This window comes from Pelobates fuscus, chromosome 2 (genome assembly GCF_036172605.1).
Source record: "Pelobates fuscus isolate aPelFus1 chromosome 2, aPelFus1.pri, whole genome shotgun sequence".
Classification (NCBI taxonomy): Eukaryota; Metazoa; Chordata; class Amphibia; order Anura; family Pelobatidae; genus Pelobates; species Pelobates fuscus.
In genome coordinates, this window is record NC_086318.1 from 281,234,073 (window position 1) to 281,248,483 (window position 14,411).

Consider the following 14,411-nt stretch of genomic DNA (forward strand, 5'->3'; position numbering starts at 1 on the left):
GCATATAGCGGCAATATCCTCTGGCCGCTCTTGGTATTCTTTTAGTAAATTTACATGAAAGGTTTTCTGGATTCTCTCATCTTTATTGCTGGCAATCACATAAGTAGTGTCGCAGACCTGCGCTACTACTTTGTAAGGGCCCTGCCAGGACGTCTGGAGTTTATTTCCCTTTACTGGTCTAAGTACCAGCACCTTCTGACCCACCTGGAAGGTTCTCTGTCGGGCGCCCAGATCATACCAACGTTTCTGTCGACCCTGGGCCGCATGGAGATGGTCCCGTGCCATCCGGGCTAACTGCTCCATGCGGTCCCGCATCTCCAGAACATATGGTACAATAGGGACCCCTTTGTGTTCCATCTCCCCTTCCCAATGCTCCCGGATGAGGTCGAGGGGACCTCGAACACTTCTTCCGTAGAGCAGTTCGAACGGGGAGAACCCAGTGGATTCCTGCAGTACCTCTCGGTATGCAAACAAGAGGTGCGGCAGGAACCGCTCCCAGTCTCTGTATTCCGCGCTAAAGGTCCTCAGCAACTGCTTCAGGGTACCATTAAAGCGTTCACAGAGACCGTTAGTCTGGGGGTGGTAGGGCGAGCTGAGGAGGTTTTGAATACCGCAGACCTTCCATAACTGTTGGGTCAGATCTGTCGGGGAAAGCCTACTCTAGTGAATATCCCCACTAGGGCACTGGCGACAGTGTCGGCCTGGATATTTGCCAGGGCGACGGCTTCCGGGTAGCGGGTAGCGTAGTCCACCACAGTAAGTATATATTTCTTACCGGATGGACTGGGGTTAGGTAGGGGTCCTACCAGGTCAACTGCCACCCGGCTAAACGGTTCCTCGATTATGGGCATAGCTGACAGTCGAGCTTTGGGGTGGTCCCCTCTCTTCCCTACCCGCTGGCATATGTCGCATGTACTGCAGTACACATCCTTGGAAATCCCCGGCCAGAAGAAGGTCTGGGCGATCCGATAGGTTGTGCGGTTACCCCCCAAATGTCCTGCTAGGGGAATATCATGGCCAATTCAGAGAAGCTCCAACCGGTACTTTCTGGGTACCACTAGTTGGCGCTTCTGCGAAGGGGCACAGCCCTTCTTCCTACTCACAGTCAGTCGGTATAACCTGTCATTTTCCCATACAAAACGTTCCTGCTCATTTCCCCCACTAGCGGCTATCTCCCGATACGTCTGTAGGGTGGGGTCCTCTCTAGTCTCCCTCCCAAATTCTTCTGGGGTGTCCCATGTTAATGGCCTCTCTCCTATGTGTGACCTACGTGTCTGTGTGTTGCTTACCTGGGTCTCCCGGCCTGTGGTGGCGTCATCGGCAAGCCTGCTCTGGGCTCGGGTGGTTACGTGGCAAGCTGCATCTGTGGTGGGCAAGTAGGCTGAAGTCAGAGGGCCAATATCGTTGCCCAATACGACCTCAGCAGGTAAATTATCCATGATGCCCACCGTGGTCTTTCCTGACCCAACCCCCCAGTCCAAGTGCACCCGGGCTGTGGGTAAACGAAATACAGCCCCCCCTGCAACACGGACAGCAACGGTGTGTTTGGCCAAATGCTCTGGTTTTACCAAGTGTCGCTGTATCAAAGTAATGGTAGCCCCCGTATCTCTCAATCCTTGGGCTATTTGTCCATTCACGCGTACCTCCTGCCTATGGTGCTGGCGATTATCTGGGGAGGCGGCTTGTATCGGATCCGCCTCATACAAGATGCCCAAGCATTCCTCGGGGCCCATCTCGGCCTCTATACAGTGGGCAGCAGAGGTACATGTGGTGCTGTTCTCTGTGGTGTTGCGCCTCCAATTATTATTAGCGGCCGGCCCCAGCGGGCAATACCTTGCAATATGTCCAGGGTTGTTGCACCGGTGGCAGGTGATCCTAGGCGAGTCTCGGGGGTAGTTGTTGTGTCCTTGAGGGCGAGCTGGCCCTGGTGGTATGGGAGCCTGGAACTCTGGTCGAGACGAGGCAGCTGGGGGACATTGCTTCACTTTGTTAGCTGGCCTTGGGGTATTTTGGCTTACCCTCCTGCTTTCAGCGTACTCGTCTGCCAGCCGAGCTGCCTCATTTAAGTTGCTAGGTCGTCTGTCCCTTACCCAATCCTGCAAGTCAGCAGATACACCTTGGAAGAAGTGTTCTAATAAAAATAGTTGTAATACCTCTTCTCCCGTGCTAGCGTTGCACCCTTGCATCCAGTGTGATGCCACTCGCTGTAACCTATTAGCCCATTCCATGTGGGAGTCCACAACCTTTTTCTTGGACTCTCGGAAGCGGCAGCGATAGGTTTCTGGGGTCACTGCATATCGGGTCAACAGTGCCTTTTTAACATGCTGGTACTGTACAAGATCCTCTGGGGTAAGGGCCCGAAAGGCTTCATTGGCCTTGCCTGACAATTTGCCAGACAAAATAGTGACCCATTGGTCTGGTGGTACCTGGTGTAGTGTGCACTGCCTTTCAAAATCGGCCAAATACCCATCTATCTCTTCCTCACTTTCTACAAAAGCTTTAAATGCAGTAAACGGTATTTTCTTTCCTGGAGCAGCGTGTGGAGGAGTAGGAACTGCATGCGTAGTGGCTTGTCTGGCTAATATCAGTTCTGTTTCTTGTCTCCTCTTAGTTTCTATTTCTTCTTTTGCGTCCCGGAACAACTGGTTTACTAGTTCCGTGGACGTTTCTGGGTACAAGGCTAATCTCTGCTGCACAATAGCCGTAAGTACATCGTTTTCGCTGATATGTGCAATAGGTTCAGTTACCTCCATGGACCTATCCATTTCGTCCAGCTCCAGTAGGTCAGCTATCAGCTCTCTCCGTGGTCTGTTACTGGCACTCCTACCACGACTCTCCAATAAATCTTTCAATGTGGGTCTTTTCAGCTTGGCATACTGTGCCTCCATTCAGCACTTGCTCCTTGGATAAAAGGACCATCCCACCGCTGCCAACCAATGTAACGGTTACCCAGGTAGAGAGAGGGTATCTGCCGATGGAGACGTCCTTTTCCCTGCAAGCTGCTGTGGAGAAGTAGAGCTGGTACAATCCCATCCACGATATCCAGAGAGATTCAGGTTCAGCTGTAAACAGGAGCAGAGTAATATTCCCAAATAATCCCCTTCCAAGAACGAGACGAGGCTACGTTTTGAAGGGTCAAGAAGAACTGAGGACTGGAATACCCAGCCTGCTTTTTATTAGGATTCAGTACAGAAAGAACACACCCAGGGGGAGGTTGAAAATAACCAATCATATGCATAACCAATATATATGCATATACACCCCCACATCTCCTCCCCTCAGATAAACACATAACATAATTATACGGTACACATTTTTAGTCAAGTTCTGGATGTAGCCCTTGTTCAGGAGAGTAACATATCCGAAAATCAGTCAATTCGGACAAATGGTTCGGGAGATACAGGGTTCCAAAGTTTTGACCGACCGCACAGACCAACTAGCCGAAAATAGTTCCATGAGTTTTGGCCTTGCATATGTAACTCCATCGTCCAGAAATGGAGGGAGGTACGCTTGTCCTGGTTGGGGAGACTGAATACAATCAAGATGGTAGTACTACCAAAGATTTTGTATGTCTTCAGGATGCTACAATTACCACTACAATTAATCAAAACCATCCAATCCTCACTAAACAAATTTGTGTGGGGAGGCATGAAACCAAGATTGCTGGTATCACTCCTCCATTTGAACACAGCTGAGGGGGGCTTAGGTCTCCCGACAGTGCTGACATACTACAGAGCGGCTATCCTTGAGTCAGCCATCTGACTTCACGCTCCCAAGAATACATTTCAATGGGCAGACATGGAGCAAGCCATAACACACCCAAATACCCTAACGAACATTTTATGGTCACCAAAGGTATACCGACCAAACACGAACGTACTCTACCCTACTTCTGCTCTTACCCTGAAAATATGGGATAACATCAGATCTAACCGACTCGTAGAGGGCAACTTCTATGCTCATGCACCTTTAGAAGCCTTAGAAATCATATCCCCATGGTTGTCTTTAAAAAACATGGACTGCTATGGGCGTTAAAAAGATCGGTGACCTCTGCTCTCGATCAACGATCCTACCATTGCCTGAAAAACAGCAGAAATACAATCTACCTAACTAATTTGTGTTTTCATACCTCCAATTAAAGAGCATTATAAGTACCAAAGTCACATCCACGTCAGGCGAGTCTACCCCACGGAATAACCCAGTCATGCTAATCCACAACAGGTGCCTCTCAGCCCCAACGAAACCTAAGGCCTTATCCCTTTGCTACCAGACCCTCTTAAACACGGCTCCACGTAGCTCTTTTAAATATGTAACACAATGGGAGAAAGAAGGAATGCCCAAGCTCACAGATGAACAATGGCTCAAAGCATTAAATGCGCTACGGGGCATCACGTCTTGCTTCTCCCATGTGGAGGCCCACAAGAAAGTAGTCTTTAGATGGTACCTCACTCCACACAAATTACATAAAATGTACCCCGATATAGACCCCAAATGCTGGAGATGTGGTGCTGATGAGGGACACATGACCCACATATGGTGGGAGTGTGAGGAGATCAAGCCCCTCTGGTCGCGAGTACAAACTTTACTACAAGACGAAACGGTACCAACCCACCCTCTTACACCGATAATAAGTATCTTCCTGATATTTCCTGACTCCTGGGGAATGAAATTCAAGAAAATCGCCACTTTGATTATATTGGCAGCTAGAAATCTTTTAACGTTACACTGGAAATCTAAGTACTGCCCGACTAAGAAAGAACTAACAGACAAAATATACCAATACTACCGGTACGAAACTCTCTCTTCAGACTCTCCCAAAAAGTCAAAGAATATAGTGTCACTTTGGGCTCCGTGGTTGGAGAGACACTACCCTAGCGACAACCTAAAGATGAATAGACATCTCCTCCAATAGTGGGACCAATAACACAGTGAGATTAACAATAGCACAGTTAGATTAAGAAAACACACAGGCGACACACTCTAGCCAGAACAACCCAGGGACGACCGAAAGCACACTCGCTTAGAGGGACGCTTACTGGAACAGCTATACTGCTTAGACGCATAGACTATGTAACGGAATGCAGTATATTAGTCCACGATATCCGTTGGTATTCTCAGGAAATCCACAGTCAGAGTAGAAAGCACGGCAATATCCCCAATTCTCCCAATAACCGGACGAAACACAGTTTGGGAGTCAACTAACTTGCTTTATTCACAGACTTCCATATTTATGCAGTTCCCCTTGCAAGGGGTTTCCTTACAGCTGTTACAGGGGATTTCTCCCATCAGGCATTGTAATTATCCCAACAGGCATTGCTACACGAGAGGGATACTCCCACTAAAATGGACGATTAAGTGGATTATCCCCTCGTGGAGCAAAACCGACAATTTATACAGAAATCCATATTTTATACATTTTTACTCGCTTTTAGACGAATGACCGTTCGGTAGATAGCTGGGGTCGGCGGGCACATTTAGTGAGAATACCGCTCTGATCCCAGCTAAACTAACCGAACGCCGCACAAAATACATTAAAACATTGAGTTCGGTTTAAAAGTACCGAACATCTATGGGGAACAGAATGTGCCGAACGCGGAACTCCCGAACGCTCTGGAAGTCCAGCGGTGTTCGGATCATTGAGTAGCCGTTTTCAGTTCCAGGCTCTCGACGACCGAACACCGCTGCAGAGACAAAGGATCCAAGATGGCCGACCGCCGCATGGTCGGTAGCCGAACGACGGCCACCTAGGAGAGCCCTTAATTACCGATTGCAACATTGTTGCAATCGGTTAATTGGTGCCACACGACTGGTGAGTGGGTGGTCGACCTGGGGAGCCCTCATTCGTATGGCGAACGGCCTGGATAGCCGGGTTTCGTCAAACGAAAGGGGTTTGTATGCTGGCAGCGTACGGCTGCCAGCATGCGAACGGCCACAATACGGTACATACACAGGTTAAAATACACAGTACATATTCAGCCTACAGACAACCTTTAATAACTACAGTCCAGAAGTGGCTAGGTTTGCCACAATGCTCCCCCAGAACCAAGCCGGCATACACAGTCTGATCCCAACGATCACTTCTGGAGTTCAGTCTGTCTGGATAACCCGTCGGCGTTACCGTTTTGCTTTCCTGGGCGGTAATGGATGGTAAAGTCAAAGGGCTGCAGCGCCAAACTCCAGCGCAGCAGCCTGGCATTGTCCCCAGACACACGGTTCAGCCACACCAACGGGTTGTGATCTGTGAGTAGTGAAAAAGGTTGTCCATACAAATACGGCTGTAACTTTTTAAGGGCCCACACCACGGCCAGGCATTCTTTCTCAATGGCGGCGTAGCTCACTTCACGGGGCAACAACTTTCGGCTTAAGTAGGCTACGGGATGCTCTCCGCCATCGGCTCCCCCTTGGCTCAGCACTGCCCCCAATCCAAACATTGAAGCGTCTGTGTGGACAAGAAATCTTTTAGTTGGATCAGGAGCAGTTAACACAGGAGCATTAGTCAGAGCTGTCTTGAGTTGTTGGAATGCCTGCTCACACTCTGGGGCCCAGACAACCAGTCGGGGAAGATTCTTTTTGGTCAGGTCTGTCAGAGGTTTGGCCAGGGTGCTGTAGTCGGGGACAAATTTTCTATAATACCCTGCAGTCCCTAGGAAAGCGAGAACTTGAGTCTTAGTCCTTGGGGTAGGCCACTTAGCTACGGCCTCAATTTTGGCTGGCTCGGGTCTCTGCTGCCCACACCCTACTCGGCGGCCCAGATACTGCACCTCGGCCATACCTATGTGGCACTTACTAGGTTTTAAAGTTAACCCGGCTTCACCAATCCGGTCTAAGATCGCCCCTATATGGCGTAGGTGGTCTTCCCAGGTCTGGCTAAAGATGGCTATGTCAACTAGATAGGCACAGGCATATTCCTGAAAGCCGTCCAGTAGCCGATCTACCATCCGCTGAAAGGTAGCCGGAGCATTTTTCATTCCGAAGGGCATGACCTTGAACTGGTACAGGCCAAACGGAGTGACAAACGCCGACTTGGGGATGGCGTCATCGGCTAGAGGAATTTGCCAGTATCCCTTACACAAGTCAATGGTAGTGAGATACTGGCCCCGTGCCATCTTGTCTAACAGCTCGTCTATCCGGGGCATCGGGTAGGCATCAGACACCGTTTTGTCATTTAGCCTCCGGTAGTCGACGCAGAATCGGGTGGTGCCATCCTTTTTAGGCACCAGGACTACTGGCGATGCCCAGGGGCTATCGGAGGGTTCGATAGCCCCTAGCTGTAACATTTCATCTAGCTCGGCTTTCATATGGGTACGGACTGATTCCGGAACCCTATATGGAGCCTGCCGCATAGGTAGCTGTCCCGGGGTTTCAACTCGGTGGGTGGCTAGCGGAGTGTACCCAGGTAAATTGGAGAAGGTAGCCCCTTTGGCTACAATCAGCGCTTGTACCTGGGCACGCTCCTGAGGACTTAGCCGCTCCCCCAGCTGAACTCCCCGGGAGGGCTCTATCGGTTCTTCTGGTTCTAGTAGGTCAGGTAATTTTGCATAAGCCCCAGGTTCTCCTGATCTTCTAAGGAGGAGGCACAGATCGCCGTCACATCCTCTATCCTCTCATGGTAGGGTTTGAGCATGTTCACGTGGAGCATGCGTCTCTTCCCTACCCCTGAGCAGGGGCCAATCACATAGGTAGTGTCGCATCGCTGCTCCACTACCTGGTATGGGCCTTGCCAGATGGCCTGCAGCTTATCTGTGCGGACGGGTTTTAAAATTAAAACCTTCTGTCCCACCTGAAAGCTGCGGTCTCGGGCTCCTCTATCGTACCAGCGTCGCTGGCGTTGCTGGGCTGCCTGGAGGTTAGTGTGTACAGCCTGAGTTAGCGCCTCCAGACGGTCTCTGAACTCCAGTACGTATGATACGATAGGGGTTTCGTTAGTAGTACTCTCTCCCTCCCAGTGTTCCCTAATCAAATTCAAGGGCCCCCGCACCCTCCTCCCAAATAGTAACTCAAACGGGGAGAATCCTGTCGACTCCTGGGGGACCTCTCTATACGCAAAGAGTAGGTGAGGTAGGAACCTCTCCCAGTCTTTGTGGGTCTCCCCAAACGTCCGAAGCATCTGCTTCAGCGTCCCGTTGAACCTCTCACATAGTCCATTGGACTAGGGGTGGTATGCGGAATTGACTATTGGCTTAATGCCACATACCTTCCACATATGTTGGGTGACTTCGGCCGTGAATTGGGTGCCTCGGTCCGATATTATCTCTTGGGGAAACCCTACCCTAGAGAACACCTTCATTAAAGCTTCAGCTACGGTCTCAGCATGGATATTAGTAAGGGCCACAGCTTCGGGGTACCTGGTTCCGTAGTCCACTACAGTTAAAATGTACCTTTTGCCAGAGGGGCTGGGTTTTGGCAGGGGTCCTACTATATCCACCGCTACCCTGCTGAAGGGTTCTGCGATAATAGGTAGGGGACATAGCTTGGCCTTGTGGCGATCCCCTCGTTTACCTACTCGTTGGCAGACGTCGCAGGAGGTGCAATACTGTCGCACATCCTGAGAGATTCCGGGCCAGAAAAAGGCATGCGTTAAGCGGTATCGGGTACAGGTCAATCCCTAGGTGTCCTGACAAGGGGATATCATGAGCGATTCTAAGCAGCTCCTGCCTATATTTTTGTGGTACCACTAACTGTTTGTTAGTCAGGGTGACCGACCCCCCCACATCTTTTGCCGTGACACGGTATAATAACCCTTTCTCCCACGTGTACCGCTCCCCCTCTAGCCCTGCTTGGTCCGCTTGTGCCCGGTCCCTATATACTTGGAGGGTGGGGTCTGTTTGGACTTCGGTCGCAAAGGTAGTCGGGGTATCCCAGGACAGGGAAGTCGGTTGGGGGTCATGGTCTCTTACCTGAGCCTCAGAGTGTATCGGTGTAGCCGTGGTGCGAGCCTGCTGCCGGGTGGTTACGGGGTGAGCCTCCTGGTATGGAGTCTGAGGGATAAAAGCGGAAGTCATCTGGCCCAAGTCATTCCCCAGCTGTCAGGATCGGGTCAGGGATCCAACACGCAGAGTACAAAGAGTAGCAGATACGTATACCGGTCCTTAGAATGGCCGGACTTAACGTATCACTACGATAGAATGGTCAGAGACAAGCCGAGGTCGAGGGAACGAGAAGACAGGTAAGCGAGAGACAAGCCGGGTCAAGGATAACAGAAAGACAGGAGAGTAAATACCAAAGCCGGGTCAGAACCAAAAGACAAGAGAATATCAAAGCACTGTGTGACTAGGCGGACTAGAACCACGACAGGGCAATGAGTGAATGAGAGAGCCACTGTTAAGTATCCTGGCTAGGAAGAGAAGACACGCCTCCGGCGAGTCCTGATTCGTCTCCCGAGATTTGAGTGACAGGACGTTCCGGGTTGGCGTCATGACGTCTACCTCCGGTCCTCCTGTTATAAAAGGAAGTGACTCCCTCGCGGCCGGCGTTAGCAAGACCGAGTGAACCGCGAGGGGCCGAGGAGACATGCCGTCCGGACGGATAAACTTCTAAGTCTCTACCTCTCTCAGAGGTAGAGACCTCAGGTATCCTGACAGTACCCCCCCTCTCAGATACGCCCACCGGGCGGAAGGAGCCGGGGCGAGATGGAAAGCGGGAGTGAAATGCCCTGCGAAGGCGAGGAGCATGAACATCCTCTTGTGGTACCCAACTCCTCTCCTCAGGACCATATCCCTTCCAGTCAACTAAATATTGTACTCTCCCCCGGGAGACACGAGAATCAATAATGGAGTTAACCTCATACTCCTCCTGACCCTCCACCTGAACAGGGCGCGGAGGGGCGATTGTGGAGGAGAATCTGTTACAGATTAGAGGTTTCAGCAATGACACGTGAAAAGAGTTCGGGATGCGTAAAGTAGCAGGAAGGGCTAGACGATACGCCACTGGGTTAATTCGAGTCAAGATCCTGTAGGGACCAATATAACGAGGAGCGAATTTCATGGAAGGAACTTTAAGACGAATATTCCTAGTACTTAACCAAACTCTATCGCCTGGAACAAAATTCGGAGCCGCCCTTCTACGTTTGTCAGCATGTTTCTTAACCAGTACAGAATTGTGTAGAAGAATCTGTCGAGTCTGATCCGACAACTTCCTCAAATTGGCCACATGGACATCAACCGACGGCACTCCTTGGGAAGGAGAAACCGAGGGAAGACTAGATGGATGAAAGCCATAGTTCATGAAGAAGGGGCTTGAATGCGTAGAGTCACAAACAAGATTGTTGTGCGCAAACTCCGCCCAAGGAATCAAACCGACCCAATCGTCCTGGTGTTCGGAAACAAAACAACGTAAGTATTGCTCAATCTTCTGGTTGGTTCGTTCGGCAGCTCCGTTAGACTGAGGATGATAGGCGGACGAAAAATTCAATTTGATGCCTAATTGAGAACAGAACGACCTCCAAAAACGTGAAACAAATTGGGAGCCTCTATCAGAAGTGATCTCCGAGGGAATCCCATGCAAGCGAAAAATCTCTTTAGCAAAGATCTCCGCCAATTCAGGAGAAGTCGGGAGTTTAGGCAAAGGTACGAAATGTGCCATCTTGGTAAATCTATCGACTACGGTGAGGATAACCGTGTGCTTTTTAGAAACAGGCAAATCCACAATAAAGTCCATTGCCACACAGGACCAAGGTTTGTCAGGAATTTCCAGAGGTTGTAGAAGGCCACACGGAAGTGAATGCGGTAGTTTAGTTTTAGTACAGACCACACAAACTCCGATAAAATCCTTAATATCCCTCCGTAACGAAGGCCACCAGAAATCCTTGGAGATCAAAGAATACGTCTTGCGAACACCCGGATGACCAGCCACCTTACTCTCGTGAAAACACTGTAAGAGCTCCAATTGGAGTTCAGGAGGAACGAAAAGTCTGGAAGCCGGAGTCAGTCTAGGTGCCAGATGCTGCAAGCTCCTTATCTGATCAAGAAGCGGAGAATGGACTTTGAGAGTAGTGTTAGCGATAATGTTACACTTGGGTACTATAGAGGACAAAACCGGCTCAGATATGGCAGCAGGTTCATATTGGCGAGATAAGGCGTCGGCTTTAGAATTCTTGGAACCTGGCCTATATGTGAGTACGTAGTTGAAGTGAGTGAGAAATATGGACCAACGAGCCTGTCTAGATGATAGTCGTTTAGCCTCTCCAATATAGGATAAGTTTTTATGATCTGTCAAAATAGTAACAGGATGCAAAGTACCCTCCAATAAATGTCTCCACTCCTTCAAGGCCATTATAACCGCTAGTAGTTCCCTGTCACCAATGTCATATCTGCTTTCAGTACCTGACAATTTTTTGGAAAAGTATCCACAAGGATGTAATGGTTTGTCTACACCCAACCTTTGGGACAGAACAGCACATATACCTGTCTCAGAAGCGTCAACTTCGAGTAGGAAAGGTAGTGTAGTATCAGGGTGAACTAAAATTGGTGCGGAAGCAAACAGCTCCTTGAGTGTCTTAAAAGCCAGAAGTGCTTCAGTAGACCAATTCTTAGTCTCAGCCCCTTGTTTGGTCATATTGGTGATGAGAGCAATGATAGAGGAGTATCCCTTAATGAAACGTCTGTAGTAATTGGAGAAACCAATAAATCTCTGGATAGCCTTGAGACCCTTAGGTAAAGGCCAATCCAATATGGATTGGAGTTTCTCCGGGTCCATTTCAAACCCTTCCCCAGAAATCACATAACCAAGAAAGGTAGTTTGGGATTGGTCAAAGCTGCATTTCTCTAGTTTGCAGTACAAGCCATGCTGAAGGAGTTTGTGTAAAACCCTTCTGACTTGTCCGTGGTGAGTCTCAATATCCCTGGAATGTATAAGTATATCATCAAGGTATACAATCACACAGTCATCTTGAAACTCCCTAAGAACCTCATTAATAAGGTCCTGAAATACCGCCGGGGCATTGCAGAGACCAAAAGGCATTACAGTATACTCATAGTGCCCATATCGAGTATTGAATGCAGTTTTCCACTCGTCACCGTCGTGAATTCTCACCAAATTATAAGCACCTCTAAGGTCTAACTTAGTGAAAATTTTAGAACTTTTTAATCGATCAAAAAGCTCGGTGATCAAGGGGATCGGATATACATTTCTGATGGTTATCTTGTTAAGACCTCGGTAGTCAATGCAGGGTCTTAAAGAACCATCCTTCTTTTTAACAAAAAAAAATCCAGCCCCAGCAGGGGAGGAGGATCTTCTAATGAACCCCTTGTCTAGGTTTTCACGAATATACTCCTCTAGAACTAAGTTTTCATTCGTAGACAAAGGGTATACATGACCCCTGGGGGGCATGGTACCAGAAAGTAAATTAATTTTGCAATCAAAAGGCCTATGTGGAGGTAAGGTATCAGCCTTTCCTTTGTCAAATACTGCCTTTAAATCTTGATACAAGGACGGTATCTGTACTTTGGTAGAGTCAGTAGCGTTATTAAGTGAGTTGACACTACAAAGAGGTGACACTTTCTTTAAACAATTCTCTTGACAATCCTGACCCCACGAAACTATTTCCCCTGATCTCCAATCTATAACGGGGTTATGTCTCTTAAGCCAGGAGTATCCCAGAACTATGGGAGCAGAAGGAGATGAAATGAGTAGTAGGGATATTTCCTCCTTGTGTAGAATACCAGTAGTTAAGTAAAGAGGTGTGGTCTCTCGGAAAATCACAGGCTCAACTAAAGGTCTACCATCAATGGCTTCAACAGCCAAGGGTGTCTTCCTTAACTGGGATGGGATAGTGTGTTTGGTGAGAAACTTTTGGTCGATAAAACTCTCAGCAGCGCCGGAGTCTATCAATGCCATAGTCTCTAAAGTTCCCTTCTCCCAAGTTAAAGAGACCGGTAATAGGAGTCTATGTTCTTTGTAATTATGAGTAGAGGACAAAATCGAAACACCCAAGGTCTGTCCTCTAGAGAAACTTAGGTGCGAGCGTTTCCCGGACGACTGGAACAGCTCAAACGTACATGACCTCTGGCCCCACAATACATACACAGTCCCTCCCTTCTCCTGTATTGTCTCTCCTCCTCTGAGAGACGAGTAAGGCCTAACTGCATAGGTTCTGAAGCCTGTGGATTTTTGGTTTCAGAAATTTGAAATGATGGTGCTGGTCTAAAGAAAGATTTACCGGTTCTATCTCGAGTATTTTGTCTCTCCCTTAGACGTTCGTCAATACGAGAGATAAAGGAAATTAAGTCCTCCAGGTTCTCGGGGAGCTCTCTTGTCGCTACCTCATCAAGTATTACATCAGATAATCCATTTAAGAATACGTCTATATAGGCCTGTTCATTCCATTTTACCTCTGCCGCCAAAGACCTGAACTCTAGTGTGATGTAATTCCAGTAAAATACAAGTTTAGCAGGCTAAGATTGCCACAAGGCATATGTATGTATATGTGTTTGTAGTATCAGTTAGTTAATTACACGTAGCTAAGATACTGTCATCACTGTACTGACCAGGTGCAGGAATGTAAGAACTGGAATTACGAGTCCCTCTCCTTTGTATCAGATGAGCCACGTGGTTAGACCGGATGGATGAGTTTAGACTCTATTCATTAAATAGGTTAAGGGTATGTGTGGGTGTAGTTAATTGTGGGAGGAGCTACAGTGCTATATAAGGAATGTACTCTATGTATTCAGTACTCAGACTTTGCTGTATTTTGGTGACGCTAGTCCCTCTGAGTCCCGATCGGTGATCCAATAAAGAATCTCTTCCTTCCTGAAGAAACTCTGTGCTTGGCTTCCGTCAGTTTCTCCGGTATCATTTGGTGCATTGGCCGGGAAGCTCATCGTTCAACGGTAGCTGAGAGGCAGAGGCGTGAGACGGTCTATCTTTGCCCACGTTCTCTACGGCTGCACCCCTGAACTTCTGCGTGGACCTCCCTTCGTCTCGGCGCCACTGGTCTGTTGTCCAGGAGATCATCGGCCTCTACGTGAGAAGTGCTGGGGTGTCCCCGTCGATGAGTGTGAACTCAGGTTCAGGAACGAGGAGGTAAGATAACTGCTGTTTTAGACGGCAGGACCCGCTAGGGGTATACCGATTGTGCGGTAGGCCCAAAGGGGTTTTTGAATCTGTATCTGCCCCCTCTGTCGGAGGGAAGGAGCGAAGGCGCACCGCTCGATCGAACGCTCTTTAGTCAGACCGTTTGATTTGGTTAGTCAGGCGGGGTCCTGGTGTAAATAGCCCTAGCCGGACACCGGTGTCTTGTCTAGACTAGCGTTCTAGGGTGTATATTACGTTCGCTAGGTCGGAGGGACCGGGAGACTAAGCGGCGCCTGTGTAAATTCGGTTCGCTAGTTCTCATCCTATCTGGGCTAAGTGGGAAGGCGTGTAAATTTGGAACCCACTAGACTTTTGATAGTACGACTAAGAGGCGCCTATGT

General features: G+C 48.9%; 1 protein-coding gene across 2 annotated transcripts in view; it reads right to left on the minus strand.

The window, feature by feature from the left end:
• LOC134587202 (general transcription factor IIH subunit 5) overlaps window positions 1-14,411 on the minus strand; it is a 948,377-nt gene that overhangs the window by 418,539 nt on the left and 515,427 nt on the right. The gene's annotated exons all lie outside the window — the stretch shown is intronic.